The sequence below is a fragment of the Aethalodelphis obliquidens genome, unplaced genomic scaffold, assembly GCF_003676395.1.
Source record: "Aethalodelphis obliquidens isolate GAN/ISIS:26980383/991018 unplaced genomic scaffold, ASM367639v1 scaffold5, whole genome shotgun sequence".
In the NCBI taxonomy this organism is placed as follows: domain Eukaryota; kingdom Metazoa; phylum Chordata; class Mammalia; order Artiodactyla; family Delphinidae; genus Aethalodelphis; species Aethalodelphis obliquidens.
The window spans coordinates 3,173,457-3,198,818 of NW_020837949.1; the positions used below are offsets into that span (position 1 = coordinate 3,173,457).

The following is a 25,362-nucleotide window of genomic DNA, read 5'->3' on the forward strand; positions in this document are numbered from 1 at the left end:
TTCGGGAAGCCTTCTATGACTACCTTCATCTCGCTTCCTCTAATTCATGAATGCCAAATGTAGCAACCACTAAGCACAATTCCCTGTCTAAAAAACAGGGGACTTAAAACTCTTTAGCTTCTAAAATTCTGTAATAACTTTCCTAGATTATGTCAGATGTATATGTCTTGTCCAAATATTAATCTCCTTTATGCCACAGTAACGTCCTTGCTTTTTCCTTTATCTTGTACAAACACTGGCACAGCTCTGGGCAAGCACAGGGCTTATGCTATGAGTCTGAGCCGTGTGAGTTCTTCGCTCCTGGCCTGGGGCCCCACCAGCCCTCTCAGCTCCTGGAGGCTGAGCGGCAGGCGCTGCACTGGGCCATGGGCCACACGTGGCCCTCGCGTAATCCCTCAGTGGGCGCCAGCATCTCAGACCGCAGCCCCACACAGAGAGTGGGGGACAGCGGGTGGGGTCTGGGCCCCCTCCCACCTCTCTGCAACTATCACTCGCCGGCCACAGACCCAGGGCACATTTTAATGACAAAACAGAAGCTGCCTTTTGAAATGCTGTCCAAGGTGGCAAATCTCAGTTTTTCAGGCATACTGGGAGCAGGCGGGGAAAGGTGAATTAACTGACCTAATCCACGAGATGATGTAGTTGGACAGGATCGTGTGTAGGCATGTGCTTGGGGAAAGGGAGGAGGAGATGACTGTGGGCCGAGGGGAGGGGTACCAATGCCCCTTGGGGGTGGCTAGCAGGTGAGCAGGCTCCCTGCTTGTCCAGACTGCCCCAGTGTTAGCACTGAACGCCCCACAAACACTGGGATGGCCTGTCACCCCGGGTTCAGGTGACTCATAACTGGTTGGGAGGGCTCAGCTGATCTCCATTATTTATATCATGGGTTGAAAATTTCTGGGATGATCAATGAGAAAAGTCATGTATATAAATCCCCAACTCCCGTACCTTCTTATACAGCTACACACATCCACATACAAGCCTTCATGCATGTCTGTGTACATCTACTATGATGACATCAGGGATGGTGCTTTAGGGGAGTCCCTCTGTTTTTGCTCAGGCTCAGCCAGAACCTTCCAGGGCCTTCTAGACTCACAAGGAGCCACAGGACTGTGACAGGTCACATGACAGAAGCTCGGCCTGGAGCTGGCGGCAGAGGGGCTGTCTGGAGAGGCTTTAGTTATCTGATGTCACATGTTGGGTTTCGCACCAAAGGACACACTTAGAGACAGATGTGGCATAACTGCTTTGGGAGCACAGCCTAAGGAGCCCCAGGGCTCTGCCGGGTTCAGAAGGGGCTGCGCCCGCCAGGGCCTCCCACCCACGTGGAGGCTGGCTCTGCTGAATGAGGACAGCATTGAACTCAGCGGGGAGCATAAGATGGAATATTTTAACATGCAGCCAATCTTCTGCGGTGAGCTTGGTAATTAGCACTTCTGGAAAATCAGTGCACTCCAAAATGTTAGCAAAATGAAAATGTTAATTAATAAAGCAAAATTTCAAACTCCTTAGATTTCAGGAGACACAAGCTGCAAACTATCACTAGGAGCTATGGAAACGGGACTTGAAGGAGATTTAGCAGAACCACCGTCAGGAGGGTCCTCCTTCAGGGCAGCATCACATTGCTTTCCCTTATTGGGAACTAGCGCATGACAGTAACCCCAAGGGAACAGCTGTACAGGCAGCCCCTGACCCATGATGGTTCTACTTATGATTTTTCAGTTTTATGATGGTGTGAAGCGATATGCACTCAGCAGACACTGTACTTGGAATTTGCTCTTTGCCCAGGCAGTGCTGTGTGGTCTGATCCTCTCTCTCCCGTGATGCAGGGCAGCTGCAGTCAGCCCTGTGGTGGCGGGCAGGGGGTGGGATGGGGGGTGGAGAACCACCATACCCTGACAACCATTCCAGACCCAGATGGCCATCCTGCTTTTCACCTTCAGTACAGAGTCCAATAAATTACACGAGATACTCAACACTTTATTATAAAACAGGCTTTGTCCGGAGCCTATGCTCCGCAACGGGAGAAGCCACAACAGTGAGAGGCCCGCGTACCACAAAAAAACAAACGAACAAACAAACAACAACAACAAAAAAAAACCAGGCTTTGTGTTAGAGGATTTTGCCCACCTATAGGCCACTGGAAGTGCTCTGAGAATGTTTAAGGTGGGCTGGCTAAGCTGTGATGTGTGGTAGATTAGGGTATTAAATGCATTTTTCAGCTTAGGATATTTTCAATTTACAATGGGTTAATCGGGACATAACGCCATCGTTAAGTCAAGGAAGATCTGTACTCCAACCCACATTAAGTTTAGAGGCTATCACCTTATAAAAATTCCTTTTAGAGGAGCCAAATTACCACCCTTTAATCCTAAAAAAGACCTCTTGAAAGGCAGAATGTGACTGTCAGTAGAAAAACAGAGATAACAGTTTTCAAATAAAAGTGGCACAAGGAGAAAAGGGTGGTGAGTAGATGTGCTTTCAACGCCTTGAACCTTTAATTAATGAGGTGAGGGCGTCTCTATTTAGAATCTGCGCAGACACCTAAATCACGTAAGTGATCATTGAAAAAAACCCCAATTCCCAAAGCCCAGGAGAACGACTCCTATACATCTTGGTGCTTCTTGACCCCAGACATTTATTAAATGATTTCCCTCCAAACGCTGGAAAATGTTTTATGCACATGAGGATACAACCTGAAAGACAAAGGTGGTTCCAACGAGGAAGGGAAGTCGTGGTAATCCCCTAATCTGGACCATAACAAGAGCCATTATTTATTGCCTCCTATGCACTTTGTGTGGGTACTACTACGTGATTTGATTATATATTACCCCAGGTTCTCCCAATAATCATGCAAAATAGGCATCTTAATTATCCTCGTTTCATGGATGAGGAAACTGACTTAAGGTCAAAAAGCTAATAGGGTCACCTGGCTCCAAAGTCTATGTTTTTCCATTTTATAATTTTCTCATCATTTGAGCAAAAATTATATCTTTGGCTCAGATTCAAGAGGCTGTTAGATTTCTCCTTCCACATCAGTGGCCAAGACGGGGAACTAACATTTACTCCATCAAGGAAGGCTGCACTTTAGCTGTTTAAGTAACCTTCATGGCATCCCTGGCGGCCTTTCTACCCTATTTACAGATGAGGAAACCGAGGCTCTGAGGGGTCATTAAAATCATACACTCCTGTGAGTGGTGGGCTAGGTTTCAGTCCAGCTTGGGCTGCTCCTGAACTCTGCTCTTTTCACCACAGGAGTGGCTCCCAAAGGCTGCTGAACCGCCAGCCGCCTCCACGATGTTTTTGGATTTTGATTTCAGACCACTAGTACTATTATTTACGATATTTTTTCCAATCATTTCCCTTTAGATGTAAACAGGTTTCATTTACAACGAACATTTTGTCTCCCTAGCGTAAAGGGAACACCAGTATGCTTAGCAGTGAAGAGGTGGTAAGCATAAACACCAACAAAACAAAACATTATTTCTAGATCTGTCCAGGTCTACTTAAAGACCTGCACCTGAGGTGTAGCTCTCTTTGTTACAAAGGGAGATTAGGAGGTATTAGGGGCTGTCAAAGACTTTCTCCTGGTCTATGAGCCAAAGTTTGAAGGAGAATTGAAAATGGAATACTTTCCTTACTACCTATTGATAACTCAATCTTCCTAAGCTCTCTCTCCATGCAGCACCTACAGTCCTGCCCCAGACCATCCACCAAATGCTCACCACTTTGCTCCATAACATTAAGGAATTCCACGTAGCTAGTGTGGAGAAAAACAATCTTAGGAAGGTGTTTGAGTTGCATCAAAACACTTTAAAGTTGCTTCTCCCAGGTCGTTTCTGCCCAACTAAGATAGCGTATTATGAAGCAAAACAGTGAAAGATGTTCCTGGCTTTACCAGCCTTGCTTTATCTATTTGGCATAAACAGGATGGTGGAGCCATCAGGGAACACATAGCAGCTGGTGGTCCTTAAGGCTGTGGGTTGCCTGGCAAACAGAAGGTGCTCAAACACCACTGAATGAATGGGGCTTACGGACATTATCATGAGGGAAAAGAGATTAGAGCAAATGAAACCAGGGTTTTTTTTTTCTATCCTCAACATTTTCACTTATTGCAGGTCAGGTTAAAATGAGAATAAAGGCAGCTGTAAAGGGGAAATAACCACTGGCCTGTCTGTAAGGTACATGCAGAGGCTGACTGGGAAGGAAATCAGCCCCTTCTGGTGCCTCAGAATTGGGAGGGGCCCATCTGGAGGGAACTAGTCCCAGCCGGCTGGACCATTTCTCCTCTTCCCTTAGGCTGAGACAGCTGCACGTATACAGAAAAACAGAGAGCACTGTGGGTCCACGGACACAGCTCATTTTTTTTTTTTTTCGGTACGCAGGCCTCTCACTGTTGTGGCCTCTCCCGTTGCGGAGCACAGGCTCCAGACGCGCAGGCCCAGCGACCACAGCCCACGGGCCCAGCCGCTCCGCGGCATGCAGGATCCCCCCAGACCGGGGCACAAACCCGTGTCCCCTGCATCGGCAGGCGGACTCTCAACCACTGTGCCACCAGGGAGGCCCTCACTTTTTTTAAAAAATAAATTTATTTATTTTTGGCTGAGTTGGGTCTTTGTTGCTGCACGCAGGCTTTCTCTAGTTGCAGTGAGCAGAGGCTACTCTTCGTTGTGGTGCGTGGGCTTCTCATCACGGTGGCTTCCCTTGTTGCGGAGCACGGGCTCTAGGAGCACGGACTTCAGTAGTTGTGGCACGTGGGCTCAGCAGCTGTGGCTCACGGGTGCTAGAGCGCAGGCTCAGTAGTTGTGGTGCACGGGCTTAGCTGCTCTGCGGCATGTGGGATCTTCCCGGACCAGGGCTCGAACCTGTGTCCTCTGAATTAGCAGGCGGATTCTTAACCACTGCGCCACCAGGGAAGCCCCAGCTCACTTTTCTTTTAAGTTCATGATGGAGAAATTACTGAAAGTCAGTATGAAAAGCTGTGGTGTCTATGTGTCTGGTCTTGGAGGAGTCCCCCCAGGGCACAAGGATTTATCTAAAATACTGCTCACTGTTCACGGAGGCTCTACTGTTTCATTTATCATCTGTGCTGTTCCTAATGGAAAGCAGCCTAACGAATCTCACTGATGGTTCCTTCTGGATGGATATCAAGTGAGTGACAATAACCTAGGAGGCTGAGTACACGATGCTTTTAAAAGATTTTTAAGTTTCATATGTTCATTTTGATGAGAATCTTAATAAAATTAATATGCCATATTCTAGACCTCCCAGATGACTATCAACGATGTCTTAGCATCTTTTAAAAAAATTAATTAATTAAATTTATTTTTGGCCGCGTTGGGTCTTCGTTGCTGCGCGCAGGCTTTCTCTAGTTGCGTCGAGTGGGGGCTACTCTTCATTGTGGTGCGCGGGCTTCTCATTGTGGTGGCTTCTCTTGTGGAGCACGGGGTCTAGGCATGCGGGCTTCAGTAGTTGTTGCTCACAGGCTCTAGAGTGCAGGCTCAGTAGTTGTGGTGCACAGGCTTAGTTGCTCTGCGGCATGTGGGATCTTCCCTGACGAGGGCTCGAACCTGTGTCCCCTGCATCGGCAGGCAGATTCTTAACCACTGCACCACCAGGGAAGTCCTCATCAGCTACTTTTAATTCCTGACTTTACGTTTACAAGCACATTAGAGTCAAGTGACGCTACTTGAGTTGTTGTGAGAAAAGAATAAAAGTGAATTTGATGTGTAAGTAATACAACTCTGCCAAGCAAAGCGACAACAATATCATGCTCTGTTGTTCCAAAGACGGTTTCTCAGCAGGTCATAAAGAAAAGTCACAGGAAATTGACTCATAACATGGCATAGGGTAACACAGGTGTGAAAAAGAAAAGGCAGGAACAGTCAGTGCTATAATCACCAGCAACATAAATTGGTATTGCTCCTTTTAAATCTGTTGATTTTACAGATTTGTTGAAGTTAATTGGTAAATTATATATATATATATATAATGTAAGTTTATACCGACCTTTGCATTTGTACCTAAGTACCATTTTAATAAAGTGATTTAAGTTTAACTCAATAATGTATTTACCATACTAGTAGATCAATTTTACTCATGAACGTAGATGCAAAAATTGTAAAGAAAATGTTGGTTTAAAAAAACAAGCAAAATATGTATGTGTATAAGAAAGTTGGATTTATCTAATGGGATTTATCCTACTAACATAAGGTGGTTTTCTGTTGATCAATACAGTACTACACTGACAGATTAAAGGAGAAAAGCCACATGGATCACTTCAGTAGATGCAGAAAACACATTTCAAAATTCAAAATCCATTCAAGATAACAAATAACAGAACACAAACCACAACAGCAACAACAAAAAAACAAATAAGTCTGTAGCAGCTTCACACTAAATGGTGAAAACCTGAAAGCATTTCCTTTATGATCAGAAACAAGACAAGGATCAGAGTCCCACAATTACCATTTTATACCACTTGGCCTTGGACAGCACAGCAAGACAGATAAGGGAAGCAGACAGAGCAGGGTGAAAAAGGAAGAAATAAATTTGTCAGCATTTGGAGAGGATAGGATTGCCTAAATCCTTAATCCAAAGAAATCACAAATAAATTTTTGGAATTAAATGAGTTTAGCAAGGCTGAGGGATATGAAATCAATATAAAAAGTCAACTGCAATTCTATTCACCTGCATATATAAATTAGAAAAATTATATTTAAAATAATGAAATACATGCAATAGTTCCAAAAATATTCTAATACCTAGGAATACATTTAAGCCAAATATTTGCATGAAATTTATTAGAGAAGATTGACTTTAGTAGTGGAAGACATGTTTTGAAAAAGTAAATAAATTGTCAACTATACCATGTATTGGAAGGTTCAACAGCTGAAGTTTATAAGCCCTCCCATAACAGTAAATCTACACACCACTACATAACTGGTGTGTAGATTTACTGCAGCTCCGACTAATCGCCCAAAAGTGTTTTTAAAAGAACACACACATAAAGCAGAAACTAACACACCACTGTAAAGCAATTATACTCCAATAAGGATGTTAAAAAAAAAAAAAGCACACACTCTACCCAAGATAGCCAAGACATGCCCCAAGAGCAACATGTACATCTAGTACAATAGATGTAACAATACCTACTGCCAACAGGTATGATGTCATACCTATTATAAAGCTATGATAATTAAGAATGTGTGGTTCTGTCACATCAATAGACAAAAGACCAGTGGGACATAGCAGAGAGTCTGAAACCAAACCTACACATACAGGAAAGTGGATAAATGGTAGAGGCAGCCCTGAAGATCGGTGAGGAAAGGAAGATTTTTTCAATAAATGGTTCTGGGACAGTGATTATTCCTACGGAAGAATAATTGTAAGTCCGCTTCACACCCAACTCCCAAGTCAATTTTAGGTGGATTAAAAGACCTGTTTTGAAAGATGAAATTACAAAAATGTTAGAAGACATGTAGGAGGATATGTTCTCAGGGTAGGAAAAATCTCTTCAAAAAGACATAAAAAATGCAAACCATAAGTGAATAAATTTTATCTCATTGAAATTAACATCTTTTCCTATCAAAAAAATATCTAAATGATAGTGAAAAGGCAAGCTGCAAAGTGCAAGAAAATACTGTCAATAATAAAATGGAAAAATAATTAGATTTTGGAATATATAAGGACAAGGACCCACTGTATAGCACGGGGAACTATATTCAATATTCTTTGATAGGGGCTTCCCTGGTGGCGCAGTGGTTGAGAATCTGCCTGCTAATGCAGGGGACATGGGTTCGAGCCCTGGTCTGGGAGGATTCCATATGTCGCGGAGCAACTAGGCCCGTGAGCCATAACTACTGAGCCTGCGTGTCTGGAGCCTGTGCTCCGCAACAAGAGAGGCCACGATAGTGAGAGGCCCGCGCACTGCGATGAAGAGTGGCCCCCGCTTGCCACAACTAGAGAAAGCCCTCGCACAGAAACGAAGACCCAACCCAGCAAAAATTAATTAATTAATTAAAAAAATATTCTGTGATAAATCATAATGGAAAAGAATCTGAAAAAGGATACATATATATGTATATATCATACATATATATATAACTGAATCACTTTGCTGTATACCTGAAACTAACACAACATTGTAAATCAACTCTACTTCAATAAAAAAAGAAACACAACAGATTTCTGCATATTAATTTTGTAAAAAAACACTACATAAAGAAAATATACATATCAATAAGAAAGGGACACGCAACCCAAAAGAAAAATAGGTAAGGCATGAACAAGCATTTTATAGAAGATGTAATATAAACAATAATTACACCTGTAAAAAATGTTCGACCTCATTAGTAATCAATTATATGCAAATTAAAACCCACAGAGACTTTGGCACGTGTACCAGGAAATGAGCAACATGTACTTAACAAAACTAAAAAAAATTTTAAACTAACTAGAAATGAACTGCATATCCATGGGCAGGGGACTGGATAAACTCATTGGGACATATTTGTACAATGGACGACGAAGTCGCATTGAAAAATGTTCAATTACAGCTGCATGTATCACAAATATCTTCAAATATCACAAACGGTGTTGAGTGCAGAAATCAAGGAACAGGAGGACACGCAAGGCATGGCAACAGTTATCTAAAGTTAAAACCATAACTGATACATTGTTCAGGGATTCATCAGCATGTGGTAAAACGTTTCAAAATATAGCAGGAGGACTTCCCTGGTGGCGCAGTAGTTAAGAGTCCGCCTGCCAATGCAGGGGACATGGGTTCGAGCCCTGGTCCCGCAAGATCCCACGTGCCACAGAGCAACTAAGCTCATGTGCCACAACTACTGAGCCTGTGCTCTAGAGTCTGTGAGCCACAACTACACGTGCTGCAACTACCGAAGCCCATGCACCCTAGAGCCCGCGCTCCACAACAAGAGAAGCCACCACAATGAGAAGGCCACGCACTGCAACGAAGAGTAGCCCCTGCTCGCCACAACTAGAGAAAGCCCGCGCGCAGCAACGAAGACCCAATGCAGCCAAAAATAAGTAAATAGAATAAATTTATAAAAAAAAATAGCAGGAAAGAGTAAAGAGAATTCAGAGTCTGGTTGTCCGGTGGGGGAGGGGAGTGAGACCATGTTCCATGTTCCATGCTGAGTGGACGGTGTGTGGGTCTTCATTTTATTATTCTTCACACTTCATATATATTCTTTGCCTTTACAAAGTATTTCATTAAGATATAAAAATGCATCTGAAACATAAAATAGTTAAAGGTAGAAAACTAAAAAAAAAAAAATGTTTAGGTCACCCCCGGGGAAGGGGACACTCAGAGTTTTATTTGTTTAACCCTCTAAAAAGGCTTTGCACATCACTCAAGTGTGAGTACGTCCCACTGGACTAATGATCCGTCTCTTACAGAAGGAACATTTTATTCCGGTTGGGGTTTAGTGCCTGCTCTGGGGCCCTGACAGCTCATTTATGGAAGCTGCAGAGATTTCAGACGAAATATCACAGTTAGGTCAATGTTTCATTTCCTTTTAGGAGGCGAGTAGGGAGAAAGATAGTGTGTTAGATTAACTACACCAGCGGCTGTATCAGAAGACAGCCAGTTTCTTGACATTGCAAAAATGTTTCATATGGGTGGCCTTGAATACAAATATCATCATTCCCAGTAATAACACTTTGCATTTTCAGGGCATTTAAGGGATTTTCAAAGACTTTTCACCGACATGAACTCATTTGGTCTCAAGATAAGTCATTCTGGTTTTTCAGCTGAAGACACTGAACCCAGACGTACAGTTTGGTGCAGAGAAAAAAGCAGGACTTGGGTTTCTGTTCTGATACCATCATTAATACGTGATCTTGGAGAAACAACTTACATTTTCTGAACTTCAATTTTCTCACTGTTAAATGGAGATACGGTGAACAAAAGAGACAATATATGTGAAATGCCTGTCTTGGTAATTGGTGCCTTGGAAGCCCTAAATAGAGGGTTGCTTTATTATTAGCTATTATGTCCCAACCCAAGCAGCCACGTAGCGACAACTTGCTGTCTGAAATCTAGCACTTTTGCTAGTTATGGCTGTCTTTTTAGTAGACTTTATTGTTTATAGATTTGATTGGAGAAAATCACAAAAAGATTATTAACATTGCATAAAATGTCTATCAATGTGGGCAATGACTCCTCACCCAGAGCTAGAAGAAAAAGAAAACACAATAATTTTGTAACATCCTGATCTTAACTTTGAATTGAATTGATTGGCCAGGACCAAGGCAACCTGCAGTGCAGTCAGCGTCTGCCTGCATGTGCCCACTGACCCGATGAGCGACCACCGACATCGGGAAGTGAAGCTTTCACTGGGAATGTTCTAATGACTGGAGATTTTATATGCAACACACTCCTTTGCTATAGGCCTGGTGATTAAAAACAATCTCACAGATTCTTTGTTTTTTCGTAAAGTTGGCTTGGTGTCCACGAGGCTTCAGAGTAATTAAAGAGACCATGCAGTCCCCACCCAGCCTGCCGACATCTGAACCCGTGATGCTCAAATCTGGCTGCACACGAGAAGTTCCTGGGAGCTTTGATATTCAGCAGTGCCCAAGCCCTGCCTGGTGCAAACACACCAGAATCCCTGGGCATGGAGCCCAGGCACTGGTCTTTATAAAAGTCAAAGAGTAGCTAAGAACCACTAGTTCAAACAATCACCTACCACAATAACCCTTTGTTTTCATTAAATGTGTACCAGGCCGTTGAACGCTTGGCCAATAAAATTGTAGGGTTGTTGGAAGAAAGGATTTACAGACTCTGCCACCTCATTGGGAAATTACAAAAACACTGGCACATTTCCTTATGACACAGGAGACGAAAGGCAGGCCTACCAGCTGCTTGATAGGCTGCTTTGTTCTGACACTGATTGTTCAGATACCATTCAACAGGGATGTGGGGAGATGGCTGAGGTCACAGAACAATGAGATGTGCTACAGTGAGGTTCTGTTATGTTTCATCAGCCTAGAATTGATAGTTTACTTTTCCACTGACTGATGAATTTATGCTTTTATTATTCTCTGCCTTTTGATAGGAAGATTTTGGAGTCAGTTAATCTTCTAATGCAATAACAGGAAATTTAAAAGACAGAATTCACTAAGCAAGTCCACCACGAACCTTGTCCTGGGGTGATTAGAATCAAAGGAAATAGAGAGCAGTGACTTCAGAGCACATCTTAATGATTCAAATTCTGTTAAACATTCCCATTTCTCAGCGAATTTAGAAAATATGAGCTTGTATGGCCATGGAGAAAATTAGTTTAATGAAATAAATACATGCACATGCAATTATAATTTTTTTTTAATCTGGAAATTTGCTGGAAGTTCCCTGAGCCTGAGCTTGAACGTCACATCATAGGTAATTATAACTCATTTGGAGGTTGTAAAGGTTAAGATTTAAGGGAGGTATGTTACAAGTTATGGCCTAAGATGGAAGGCCAGTTACAACAGGTGAAAATACAGGAAAAATATGACAAATGCACCTCAGGTTTATGCTTATATCAGAAAAGGTAACTGATTTTCACTTTGGGTAAACAATATGCCTTAAGTAGCAAAAATAAACAAACGGGACCTAATCAAACTTATAAGCTTCTGCACAGCAAAGGAAACCAGAAGCAAAATGAAAAGACAACATACGGACCAGGAGAAAATATCTGCAAACGATGTAACCGAAAAGGATTGAATTTCCAAAATACACAAAAGCTCATACAACTCGATAACAAAAAAACGAAACAACTCCATCAAGAAATGGGCAGGGCTTCCCTGGTGGCGCAGTGGTTGAGAGTCCGCCTGCTGATGCGGGGGACGTGGGTTCGTGCCCCGGTCCGGGAAGATCCCACATGCCGCGGAGCGGCTGGGCCCGTGAGCCATGGCCACTGAGCCTGCGCGTCCGGAGCCTGTGCTCCGCAACGGGAGAGGCCAGAACAGTGAGGGGCCTGCGTACCACAAAAAAAAAAAGAAATGGGCAGAAGACCTAAATAGACATTTCTCCAAAGAAGACACACAGATGGCCAAAAGGCACATGAAAAGATGTTCAACATCGCTTATTCGAGAAATGCAAATCAAAACTACAATGAGGTACCACCTCACACCGGTCAGAATGGCCAACATTAAAACGTCCACAAACAATAAATGCTGGAGAGGGTGTGCAGAAAAGGGAACTCTCTTACACTACTGGTGGGAATGCAAATTGCTGTAGCCACTATGGAGAAGAGTACGGAGGTTCCTTCAAAAACTAAACACAGAGATGCCATATTATCCAGGAATCCTACCCCTGGCCATATATCAAAGATGAAAACTCTAACTCAAAAAGATACATGCACCCCTATGTTCACAGCAGCACTATTTACAATAGCCAGGACATGGAAGCAACCTAAATGTCCAGATATTGGAGGAATGGATAAAGAGGAACGGACAAAGGTGTGGCACATATACACTGGGTTGGCCAAAAATTTCGTTCGGGTTTGTCCATAAGATATTACAGAAAAACCTGAATGAATGTTTTGGTCAACCCAATATAATGGAATATTACTCAGGCATAAAAAAGAATGAAATAATGCCATTTGCAGCAACATGGATGGACCTAGAGATTATCATACTATGTGAAGGAAGTCAGACAGAGAAAGACAAATATCATATGATATCACTTATCTGTGGAATCTAAAATATGACACAAATGAACTTATTTACGAAACAGACTCAGACATAGAAAACAAACTTATGGTTACCAAAGGGGAAGGGGATGGGGGAGGGATAAATTGGGAGTTTGGGATTAGCAGATGCAAACTATTATATTTAGAATGGATGAACAACAAGGACCTACTGCAGAGCGAAGGGAACTATATTCAGTATCCTGTGATAAACCATAATGGAAAAAAATACGAAAATGAAAATGTATATATAGGTATAACAGAATCACTTTGCTGTACACGGGAAACTAACACAATGTTGTAAAACACAATGTTGTAAATCAACTATACTGCAATAAAAACAATAATATGCCTTAATGGATCAAGTCCCTCATTCAGCCCTTGCGTACTCATTCAGTGCTTACGAACAGTCAAGTCTGCACTTCAGGGCTGAGGATACATTAGTGAAGAGGAGAAGGTACCTGTTCTTAAGGAGCTGACACACAGAATGATGAGCGGGGGAGGGGAATGAGCAGAGGGTCTCCAGCCCAATCACGGCTGTGGGTGAGGGTCTGGGAATACTTCCTGAGGCCAGAAGGTGGCTTTCACCAGGCAAAGGAGCTCGGGGTCGGGGTGAAGGGTGGGATTAGCAATGTGTTCTAGAGTGCAGAGACAGCGTGGATACATGTGCAGAGGGCAGAGGGTCTGGGACGTTTGGGGAGTTGCAGAGTGTTCATTATGACTGGTCCTCAGCCTGGGATGGGGAGACCAGTGTCAGGGGCAGCACCTCAGGAGCGTTAAGGGGTCTGGGCTTTCCCCTAAAGGCAATGCAGCAGGGGAAGGATTTTACATAGGAGGTCGACATGATCACTTAGTTACAGAACGTTCTGGAGCAGGGTAGACTCAGGGCAGGAGGCCAAGCCAGCAGCTATCATAGGGGTCCAGTGGCAGGTGATGATGGGAATGGAGGGGACAGGATGGGGCCTAGTAGTACCAAGACAGTAGAATTCACAGGACTTGTTGATGGGTCAAGTTGGGGATGAGGACGGCAGAGGAGTCATGGATGCCAGGTTTCTGACTTGGGCAGCGGAAGAGATGGTGGTCCCTTTACTGAGTAGCAATTACTGCAAGTGTAGCCACAGCAGGCTTGGCAGAAACAATGGTGAGTCCAGATTCTGAGTCTGGGTAAGTTCGGGGCAGGCATTGCTCACGTGGGCAAGGACTCCGGGGAGACCGGGGCTGGGGAGACGTCAGATAAAAGTATTGGCCTAGCCTTGGCTTACCAACATGTGTGATTTACACTTATTAAACCAAGCCCAGCTGAGGACATTAAAACATAATTCCAGCTGTTAATGGCCATCAAAGCCATTATGTTAAAAACTGAAACCAGTCAGACAAATGATTAGGTTTTCAAATTGAAGAACAAACAGAAAAATCAATTCACAAACTTGCTAATTATCCTTTATAAATGGAAATGACTGAACTGAACTAAATTTCAGCCACTATATACATAAAATAAACACACTGTAAAATACATAAAACTAGGACTGTTTTTTTAAACTGACTCATGGATTAATTACGATCACTCGCATCTTTGTTCTGTCATAGGGAGATGCCCGCATTCCCCAGGAGTCAGGCGACTAAAATAAAGCCTCGTGGATTGTGGGAATAACCGTGTCAAAGGGCAGAAAGAAGACACTGGTATCGAGAAGGGTTCTTTAAAAAAAAATGAAGTATTGTGACTTTCCAAAATTTATAACTGATTTCTAATAATCAGTAAGGGTTGACACGGTGTTATAAAGGAGTGCTGGGAGGTCTGTTTTGAAGAAAAGGCAGGAAGAATCATTCCCACATAACCGTCCAAGATGTTGATAAAGTTCTTAGAAGCATCTTGTTTCACGTGAGCTAAACATTTTCTGTCTGGTGCCCTGTGTGTCTCTGTGCTGTTCACCAACCCAGACGCAGTAACCAGAGGATGAGTGAGGACACACATCAGTGAGGTCTGATTGTCCCCTCTGATAGCAAACAGAATGAAATCACCTGCATCTTGCTGGGACAGGAAGGGGTGCATTTGTACTCTGAAATTCCTGGGGAAAACCAAAGAGTTCCCACTCTTTGGTCAAGACACTCAGTCCAGCCTGTCCTTCTTGACAAGTTTTAATAGTGAAAATTCACATCTTTGTTTTGAGATCTTTCAAAGCATAGCAAACATTTTATTAAAAAAAAAAAGTCCTACTCAAAAATCCAGCATTCTTTCCATGTGCTGATAACAGTCTGAACTGCTGAGCTGTTCATGGTCTAAAGCATCAGACAAGTTGCTAAATCTTAAAATTTTTAATTTGCAACATCAAGTGTTTCTATTTCCATGAATTTTGGACCTTGTGTCCATAAATCTGACATTTAAGTTTATTTTCCCTCTGGGATACCCCTCATTTACCAGGTATTTGCTGAGAAGCTGGACTCTGCTCAGTGGAGCCTTGGGCTGGGGAAGATCGAAATGCAATGAAAAACATTCTTTGTCCTTGAAGAGCTTACATGTGGTCTGGGAAATAAAGTTATTCACAAGTGAAATAGCTGAATAATAAAACGAGGAAGCTGACTAACTGCCACAATAAGCAGGGCTGACAATATCACAGCAGTTTAGAGAAACAACAAGTCATGGTTATTTTATGGAGACGAAGAGACGGAGCCACTACTTTGATATGTTCCAATCGTGAGACATTTCAGGAATCATGAGAGAGAGGTGTTCCCTCCACCCAAATGGGAGAAGTCCGCAAAATATCCTGTAAGTCCATTACAGACACTAAAGAGATTCTTGGCAGCACAGATAGTGTAGATCACCCCCGAGGCTCCTGGAAAGGAGTATCTGAATGTCCAGAACCTGTTCTGCACATAATGGGAAATGATGGGTTTGTCCATGGCTGCAAATGGAACTGTGGCCTCCACCCCACGTCCTAATGTCTAAAAAGGTTATTTTAATTTATAACTGCCTTGTTACATTATCTAAGGAATCTATCATTAAATGCACTCTTTCTTAATGTAGAACTCTGGTCCTGCTTTTTAATTCTATTTGATAGATTATCCTGAAATTCTCTAACCTAATATTCTCAAGGCTGATGTGGGCACCCTTCAAAATTAGATTCTTTATAAAAAAATAATACACTGCTCCCATCATGATCGCATTAGGGAAGCCCTGATGAGGAAGAGAACATGGTTTATCTTCACAGACCTACGTGCACAACTAGGTCAGGACCGGTTTTCAACCCTGAGTCCACCTTTTTCTTAATTGCTTTTGGCTTACAAGTCAATTCTGGAAAATCCCTCCTGAGGGTTTGCAGCAGAGCCCGGGGAAAAGGGCACATGCACAGTGCTTTGAACCCAGTGGGACTGAAGGCACCCTCGTCCCAAGGACCAATTTGCAAAAACCACCACGCTTGACCCCCGCCCCCCTTGGCTGGAACACACGTCTACTGAGTGGAATTCCTAAACCTTGCCCTTGACAATGCACTTTCTTTCCAATTTTTAATGAATATGTAATGTTGCTCGTCCAAGAAACTTTTAGAAGTGGGTGAAATGCCCATATTCTGGCCAGGCCCAAATAGTTATCCTTCCCCATATGCAAATATATACCAAACAGCTTATATTTAGTTCTAATCTTATTTAGTAGATGGTATATTTCCCCTGTTCCTATACAGTCTACCTGCTGCTTTTTGATGGTTGTATAATGGCTCATCCTGTCAATGTACCACACTTTACCAAATTGCTCTCCTATAAACAAAACACATAGGATATTTCCAGCCTTTAAAATCATTATTATAGATAAAAGCACTACGAATGTCTTTGTTTATATAGCTTTTGGCTTCTCTTTAACAGGGGTTTCTGTGCTAAAGTGCAGGAATGTCTTTATGACTCTTACTATATATTTTCATACTGTTTTGAGAATGAATTTTCTCTTATGCCCCCCATATTCACACAGCATGACAGAAGTTAAAAAGAATCCACTGAATCATAATTTACTAATTACACGGCTTTCCTCACTTCCTCTCTAACGCCCCAATGATGAAGTTGCCTTTGTGTTTTGAAATCCCTGTATCTCCAGAGAACCTGCTGGTCAAGGGGAAAAGCCCTGGCAACCACTTCCTAATCGTCCTGGTTCTCTGACTGTGATCATCGGGAAGCTCCGCCCCATCCATCCAGGTTATTTGCTGAAAACTCAGCTTATTTACTTGACTGCAAGTGAATACTGAAGTGACTGAGTCCCACAGAGCCGTGAAGTGATAACACGTTGCCTTAAATTTGAAGGGTACCCTTGGCAGAGCTAGTAAATCACGGACTGAACCGGCTCCATCCGTTATTTGAGGACATAAGGCAACTTCCATCCCTGGGAATTAATTTCTTGGCTGCTGTCATGGACTTCAGTGCCCATGATGAATGTTTTTACAATGAATACCAAACTAACCCAAACTGATTAGAGACTTTTATAAGTTATTAATGGGGTGTCACTTCAGTCTGGTTCTCCCCATGTCTATGACATTTCATTAAATAATCTTCTCTCGCTGGAAAGATCAATCTTTCTCCCCTCGGCCGACTTGTCAAAGTGGATGAAACGCTCCCTGCCCCCTTTGTTTTCAGAACTGGGTGAGCAGTAATGCCCTTGGGGGCTGTGACCTGGGGGAGGCAGCTCATCCATTTCCGCTCAGCTCGCTGTGGCTGCTGGTAAGGACTGGAGAACAGCGACCAGCTGGAGGTCCCGGGGCTGGGGACTCTGGTTTACAGGAGGGAGAAGGAGACAGGAGGTCCCACAGGCTCGTGGGATTCCCGCCTGCCCCCGCCTCCGCTTTATTGAGATGTAACTGACATGTATCACTGGGTAAATTTAAGGTGTACAGCACATTGATTGATACACTTCTCTACTGCAAAACGATTACCTCCTTCCACTCACTTAATTAGCATTTCATAAGTCAGACAGAAAGACAAATACTGTATGATCTCATTTATATGTGGAATCTAAAAAATCCGAACTCATGGCAACCGAGAGTGGAACGGTGGTCACCAGGGAGCAGAGGGTGGGGTGGGGGAAGGGAGGGAGATTATGGTCCAAGGAAACTAGCTTCCAGTTAGAGGATGAGTATGTTCTGGGCATTGACTGCCCAGGCTTCTTATTTTTTTATTTTATTTTATTTTATTTTGTAGGACATATTTTATTTATTTTTTAACATCTTTATTGGAGTATAATTGCTTTACAATGGTGTGTTAGTTTCTGCTTTATAACAAAGTGAATCAGCGATATATATACATATAAATATATCTCCATATCTCCTCCCTCCCATCCTCCCTATCCCACCCCTCTAGGTGGTCACAAAGCACCGAGCTGATCTCCCTGTGCTATGCAGCAGCTTCCCACTAGCTATCTATTTAGAGTGAAGTCAGAAAGAGAAAAACAAATACCGTATGCTAACACATATACATGGAATTAAAAAAAAATGGTTCTGAAGAACCTAGGGACAGGACAGGAATAAAGACGCAGACGTAGAGAAAGGACTTGATGACACGGGGAGGGGGAAGGGTAAGCTGCGACGAAGAGAGAGAGTGGCATGGACTTATATATACATATACTGCCCAGGCTTCTTATAAGGAACGTGTTCTCTCTGTTCCTCCAGGGATAATCCTGCGGTGGCATCAGCGCAGGGGAACTGTCACCTGATAATGGTCTTTTCTAAAGAGACACATGTTTGAAAACCGACGTGGAGCCAAAGGCTTAGAGGCATACGAGCTGATGGTGCATCTGGCGAACGGCTTCCCTCCCCGCTACGAGTCGGAGAAGAGTCGCGGAAGAGACAGCCCGTGGCCCCCCACCCAGACCCTCCGTTATAGCTGGCATCGCCCCGCTCTATCAAACGCAGCCCCACTCAACTTCCTACACATACCAGACTCTCATCTGATGAAATTCATATTTTGTTCTCATTCTCTACATTTTGGTTAAGCCATGTAATAACCCTAACAGCAAGAACAACAATAAACGCCATCCCTCAGCGAGCACTTTCTTCCTACCAGGTTCCACTCCACGTACTTTAAACAGATTAACTTAATCCATATGGTGACCCCTACAGGATATGCGCTGTTATCTCCATTTTACAGATGAGGAAACTGAGGTCTTGAGAAGTTAAGTATTTTAATCCAGACCATGTCTTTAGCACGTGCCAGCAGCAAGATCTGAATATGACCCTCCAGCTCCAATATTTTTATTATTAATGAAATAATAATAATGTTTTGGTTTTGAAAACCAAAACAAATTAAATAAAACTTCCTTCTCCTTTTAAGGCTTAAGATGGGGGCCTTCAGATTCTGAGACGGATGAGGTGGTTGTGACGCTAGCTCGAGGCTTCTAGGTTCAAATCTGGGTTGGTTCCTGGACTCCCGGTGTAGTGGAAGGTGTCCTGGCTACACCTGCCCACCCTTTGAGCTCAGTGTTGCAGGGTGAGCGCCACCCACTGGGCCCTTCTATCTGCACTTGACTGTCACCCCGAGAGCTGAGGTCTTCCCCACGGCTGCCAAGCTCTCTGCAGGCACCTACACCTGAGAGGGGCAAGAGGCAAATGCACTCCAATCCTCGCGTCTATTCTCTCTGCCATTTATTCCATTTGACGAAGTGTTTTCAAGAACAACCTCTTCATTTAGTATCTTATGCTGAATTATTGACATTTCAGTAGCATGAAGTTTTACAACGGTAATGAGCTATTTTTAAAAATTCGTTTTCAAATTAAAAAAATAAAATCAGATAATGAATCTAGGTTAAAAATACTAGACAGAATAAACATATACCTGTCATAAGCCTTCATGCATCAAAATGCATAGCAACTGAATATAAAGCAAAAATACACAGAAAAGCAATTAAAATTTAATTAAAACACGAATATATTGGTAACCCTTATTCTGCCTATTTCAGAATTAGACAGCTGTGTTAGATCAAAAATGAGGACATACAAAAAAGAACTGAATAATACAATTTTATAGTTTTTAAATGGAAAAATACATCGTGTATATATATCCGTAGAATGTTTACAAGAATTAATTATATACTTGCCTAAAGAAACTGTATAGGGTATGCTCTATGATTAAAATAAAGCTAGGAATAAGTAGTTTTTTAAATAGATTGAAATTATAATTAATAAAATACCTTGGATCAAAAAAGAAATCAGGGGCTTCCTGGTGGCGCAGTGGTGGAGAGTCCGCTTGCCAACGCAGGGGACACGGGTTCGTGCCCCAGTGTGGGAGGATCCCACATGCCGCGGAATGGCTAGGCCCGTGAGCCATGGCTGCTGAGCCTGTGCATCTGGAGCCTGTGCTCCACAACGGGAGAGGCCACAGCGGTGATGGCCCGCGTACCACAAAAAACAAACAAACAAACAAACAAAAGAAATCAAATCTGAAATTACAAATGGTTTGGAAGGGAGTGAAAATGAAAATACTTCATCAAAAATTTAAGGATCATAATAAAGGTTGTATTTAGAGGAAGAAAAATAAAAATTTGTTTTCTTTAAAGTGGGAACTCGAATGCTATGAAGTGACCCAGTGGGAGTGCAAAAACCTTCCGCCTGGATTTTCCTGAACCCTCCACTGACCCACAGAAGCGTATCGTGATGCCATCTGGGAGGAAGAAGCATGAGCCAGTGCCAGTGAACAGGTGAAGTAAGACCCTCGCTTTCTTTTTTTTTTTCTGCTGGTGACATGTTAGAAAGAAAAATAGCCTCCTTTGATAAAATGGTGTTGTTAAGTAGGCGGGAAAACAGCACTGACACAAAAGGGCTCCTAAGAAGTTGACTTTTAAAGCTTACTTTCCTTAGAGCGGACTCAGGCCTTTAGAGTCACAGCTGTTACGTCCCAGGCCTAAGAAGTGTAATCACCACTAAGGTACAGCCCGGCCCCAGACTCTGCAAAGCTGTCTCCACCAGGTAACTCGGAGAACACAGGTGTAAAGGTTTCCATGAGGAAAGGCTGCTGGAACTCGGGGAGGAAAGCCCGATGGACGTGTGGGGCTGGAGAGAATCAACAGGACAGCAGGTGACCTAGTTCACTCCTGGGAGGAGGCCCAGACTTCAGTGTGTTGGCTGAGCAGGGAGAGACCTGGGAGGGCTTTGTTCCAGCAGAATCATTTTATCCAGATTGAAGGGTCCAAGAGGCCTGGGCAGCTACCGATCTCCTGCAGCTCCCGCTGTGGACAGGACACTAAGTCTGGGCGGAGTGGACAGAGACAGGGCAGGGAACATTTCTGAGGGTGACCGCGCAACACGAAGCAATCATGGCTGCCAAGAGCTGCTGACCGTGGTGACAGAGGCACCTTCCATCAGAAGCGGAAGTCGGTGAGGAAAGAACCATGCCTCCCTTCTGCAGCTCCAGGATCTGGCAGAGGCTCCAGGACACGGGGAGTGTTCAGTAAACAGATGAGCGTCCAAACTGTGCACACACAAAAGGACTGGCCTGCCAGGTCCTTCACGTTTAGCTGGCTGAGAGCCCACATCTGTCATCCCCCGGGAGTTCTGGGGCTATGGGCAAATGCTTAGGAGTCCAGTCCCCACTGCCCTGAGACCTTGTCAGGAGAGCTGATATCTGAACCGTTCATGAAAAAAAGCAACTTTGTTAAACAAAGACTCCTTGACTCTCCTGGATAAATTATTCTATCCATGATTTTGCCTGGAAAAGTATCCTAGGGTCTAACAAGCCATGTCATCGTGAAGTCAAGGTGAATCCCAACTTTGGTAAACATGCTTCACTTTGTTCTCTGGTCTCCAGGGAGACACAGAGCAGTAGCTCACTGTCATCCGTACCACAGCCTCCCGCCCTGGGCGATGATGGGTAAGTCAGCTTCCTCTTCTGAGTGGGGATGCAGAGCCCTGAGCACTCCTTAGTTTTCTTCCATTGGGCTGCCACATCCCCAACCCCATCCGCTCCCCAAGGACGGCGCCAGCCCTGTCTGCCACCAGGTTCCCTCACCAACCCCTCTGCTCGCTCTTCACTTTGCAATTCTGAAGACTGCCCGACTGGCTTATTGTTCATTTGTCCCCATCCTGGGAGCAGGCCAAGCAAAGAGAGACCCAGTCTCTTTGTCTCTGATCCACCAAGTGGACCTGCACCGACTCCAGCCTCAAATTCTTAATGTTGTCTAATACTGTGCAGTCGCGATTGCAGAAGTTCCCACGTCACTTGGTTCTAAAAGAAAACATTGCTATGTGACAAATTCACCAAGTTCCCTGTGCTGGTGTGTTAGCCCGCAAGGTGCCCTGAAGAGGCCTGAACTCAAATGCCGTCAGCTGTAAACACAAGGAAGGCCACTGCAGCTGCTCTCAGTGTTTGTGTATTTTTACTAAATGTCTCTAGCAGAGATGACATGCAAGGAAATGAAAGGATAATTTGATCATATTCTAGGTCAGCAGAGACAAAACCTCACATAAATAGACAAACACGCACGGGGGCAGGGCTTCACGAAAAGATCAAAGAACTCAGAGACGTTCTCAATTTAGGCAGAGACTCGTCTGCAGAGGATACCTGGAGAATGATACAGTATGGAGAGAAATTTTGATATAGTTTATGTTTTAGTGTAAATCACTACGTGTACTGACCGCATAAAGAATGGGAGAAAGGGGAAGCAAGGGGGAGGAATCTGTTCAAAGTTTTATATGTATTTTCTCACTTAATCCCATTTAATCTATCCAGATCCATTTTCCTATCTCTAGGCTTTCAGTAGATGATGTCGAATTCTGGAAACAACCTGGTTATCCGTCTTGAACAGTCAAGACCACAGACCAGCACCATTTCAGAAGCGACTTTCCGGCAGAATGGAGGCCTCCCCAAGGTCAAGGTTTTCCCTCCCCTCTAACAGTGCAGAGACCAGTGTTCCTGGCAGTGTTCATGACCTACGATGTGATCGAAGGTCTAACAAAATCTACCCTAAAAGGTAAGAGCCACTAATTGGAGGCCACGTCGAAGCACTGGAGAAAATGCCTTTAAGCCCCTCCTGGTGCCCAGTGTCATCTTCCTGTGGTTTATGGGGTTCCCGATCCAAATGCATCGCTGAGACCCCTCCTCACGAGGAGGTGGCGATGCTGGGAAAGTTCTCTGGTGAACTTTAACCACAGCTGTGTTCTCTGCTCCCGAAGGAGAATTACTCATTGAAATTAGAGTCGATTTCCTTTGGGAGCAATATTTACTTTTTAAAATAAAATGGCAATGAGATTCGTTAGTGTTTACAAGGCCTGCTTGTGGGTTTTGAATTTTCTTTGGCAAGAGTGCCCACTGGGAGTACTGGTCAACTGGGTGCTGGTCCCAGGGGTCAGGCCTCCCCAGGTAAGGACAGCCAAGAGGGCATTTGATCCCCTAAAACATTTACTACCTGGCCCCTTACGGGAAAAGTTTGCTGACCCCTGCTCCAAGCTATAGGATATTTTCTCAGTGATGAGCTGTACTGCCTACTAGACTCAGTACAAGAACAGTATAATAAAAACTGCAAAGTTAAAAAAGTTTAAAAACTCAAAAATTCCACGAGCACATGAGTACTTCTGGTACTAAGCTCAAATATCGGCAATTACTACTTAACCGAACCTTTGCTTCCTTGCACAGAAAGGAAGCTGAACTTCCCTCCCCATCAGTAACATCCTAAACGTACATGCAGATTCTGGCTACTTGTGTCCCCCCAATTACTTTATGTTTAAGTGGTTGAGGACCACAAGAATGTATCAGCTGATTATTAACCCGTCCATTCACGCATTCACTTTTGACCTCAACAGATATTTCCTCAGCGCCAGGTGTTGAGCTAGGCACTCAGAACACACAGACGAAAAGTGCTCGAGGCTTAGACCAAAGGCCACCTCACCGCGGAGAGATGTGTGGGCAGGAAACTGTGTGACAGGAGATCGCACGGTGACACGTGGGCTCTGGAGGTGCCACCTGGCCGTGCGGGCAGGGGAGCTTTCTCAGAGAAGGTGATGCCTGGTTATGCTGCCGGTTATTCTTTAAGAGATGAATATACTAACTTCTATAATCACTTAACCCAGCCCCGTCCACTGGGAAGCCTGGCATGAGTGTAAAGTCAATTTACAGGAGGCAGCAGTGGCTTCAGGCAGGGGAGGGACTGGCCAATGAGTAAGCTGCCCAGAGAATGATCAGCCCAGGGCCCCAGCTGCCCCGCATTCCAGACAGAATCCTAAGGCATGTGTGTGTGCGTGTGCATGCATGCAATACACACCACCTCCTTTTGCAGCTGTGGGTTGATTTTTCCTTAAATTCCAAGCCCTTTCCAGAAGGCAGGCCTAGGGGGCACGACCTTGTTATAGCATCCAGCCTCCCCCACGGGCCCACGTGAGCCTGCAGGTTTAGTGAGAATCACTGCGCAGGCAGGAAGACAACCCGACAGTGCCCGGGTCCTGATGTTCTTTTCCGGATGACGATAAAACGGCTGGACGATGGCCACTCAGTAAGGTGCCCATTCCCCGTGCCCGCCCCCGCCCCGAGTGGTGCCGTGGGCCCCCAAAGGACCAAGGAGAAAGGGGAGAGCCCTCTACGGAGGTGCAGCGTCACGTTTACAGAATGACTTGACGGATGTGGGAAAGATTTGCTTCCCAGAAACGTTTTCCATCGTTGATTTTCAGAGGGACTTAGCTATCAGAGATCAGTCACATGAGTCTTAAACACTTAGGTCTTCTACGGTCTCCTGTGGAATTGCAGTTTTTCCTTGGGTAAGAGTTAGCGCCTTTGAGCAATGATGACTTTTCTCTCCTGGTTCTGACTGCGTTGATGGACTGCTGTCATCCTGCCGAGTCAGCCTGCAGCACCCTCCTGACCTGCTGTCACTGGTTTAGATCCTTACATGTGCCTTTCGAAACCTCTGCTCACGAAGTGCGCAGCACCAGGAACACTAGGGTAACAGCTAAAGCAGCCTCGTGGCCGATACCCTCCTGTTGCTTCAGATCAGTTTGAGGCAATGGAATTAATACGAAACCAAGAAAAAATAATTGTACTATTGGGGAAAGTAGGACTGTTTTAATTCCTAAGACAGTAGGCAGCCTAAACAATAGAACCTTGCCCCAAGATTTTAAAAAATGATCATTTTCTGCGCTTTTTCTGGGAAAAGAAAGCTTTTAAAATGCAGCTTTGTTAATCAGCTTAAAGATGTAGAAGAAAATGGTGACACGATCAGCCACCACGTCACCTGATCTTCAAACTGCAGACACTCTGCAACCTCCTGAACAGAACTGACAACCATCATCCGGTTTTAGACAAACGTAACGCTGGAGTTGGGACAAACCTGCGAGGTCACCTCATCCAGATTTTTCACTCAGTAGCTGGGCCAGGTGACAGCAGCCTAGTACCTAGTTTGTGAACACCCAAGGTTAGAACGTTTGTCTTCTAACCGGTTGTTCAGACCCCTTTTCACTACACCATGCTGACCATTCAGTTTCTTGAAACGTCTTAGCTTTGCCAGTTTGAGTGGGAATCCATGAAAATGTTCAGTGTAACGCAGAAAGGGCCACACTAGCTGTGGAGGATTCTGCAGATGCTACTTGCAGGGAGCCCGGCTCTACCATGGCCAGCACATCTACTTTTCTCATAAAACCTGCCAAAGAAAAGAGCCAGAGCTCCAAGAGCAAAGCAGAAGAACCTTTCATGACTCCATGATTCTGATCGTTCCCAT

General features: G+C 44.1%; 1 protein-coding gene across 1 annotated transcript in view; it reads right to left on the minus strand.

The window, feature by feature from the left end:
• DPP6 (dipeptidyl peptidase like 6) overlaps positions 1 to 25,362 on the minus strand; it is a 772,535-nt gene that overhangs the window by 184,188 nt on the left and 562,985 nt on the right. The window lies entirely within an intron of this gene.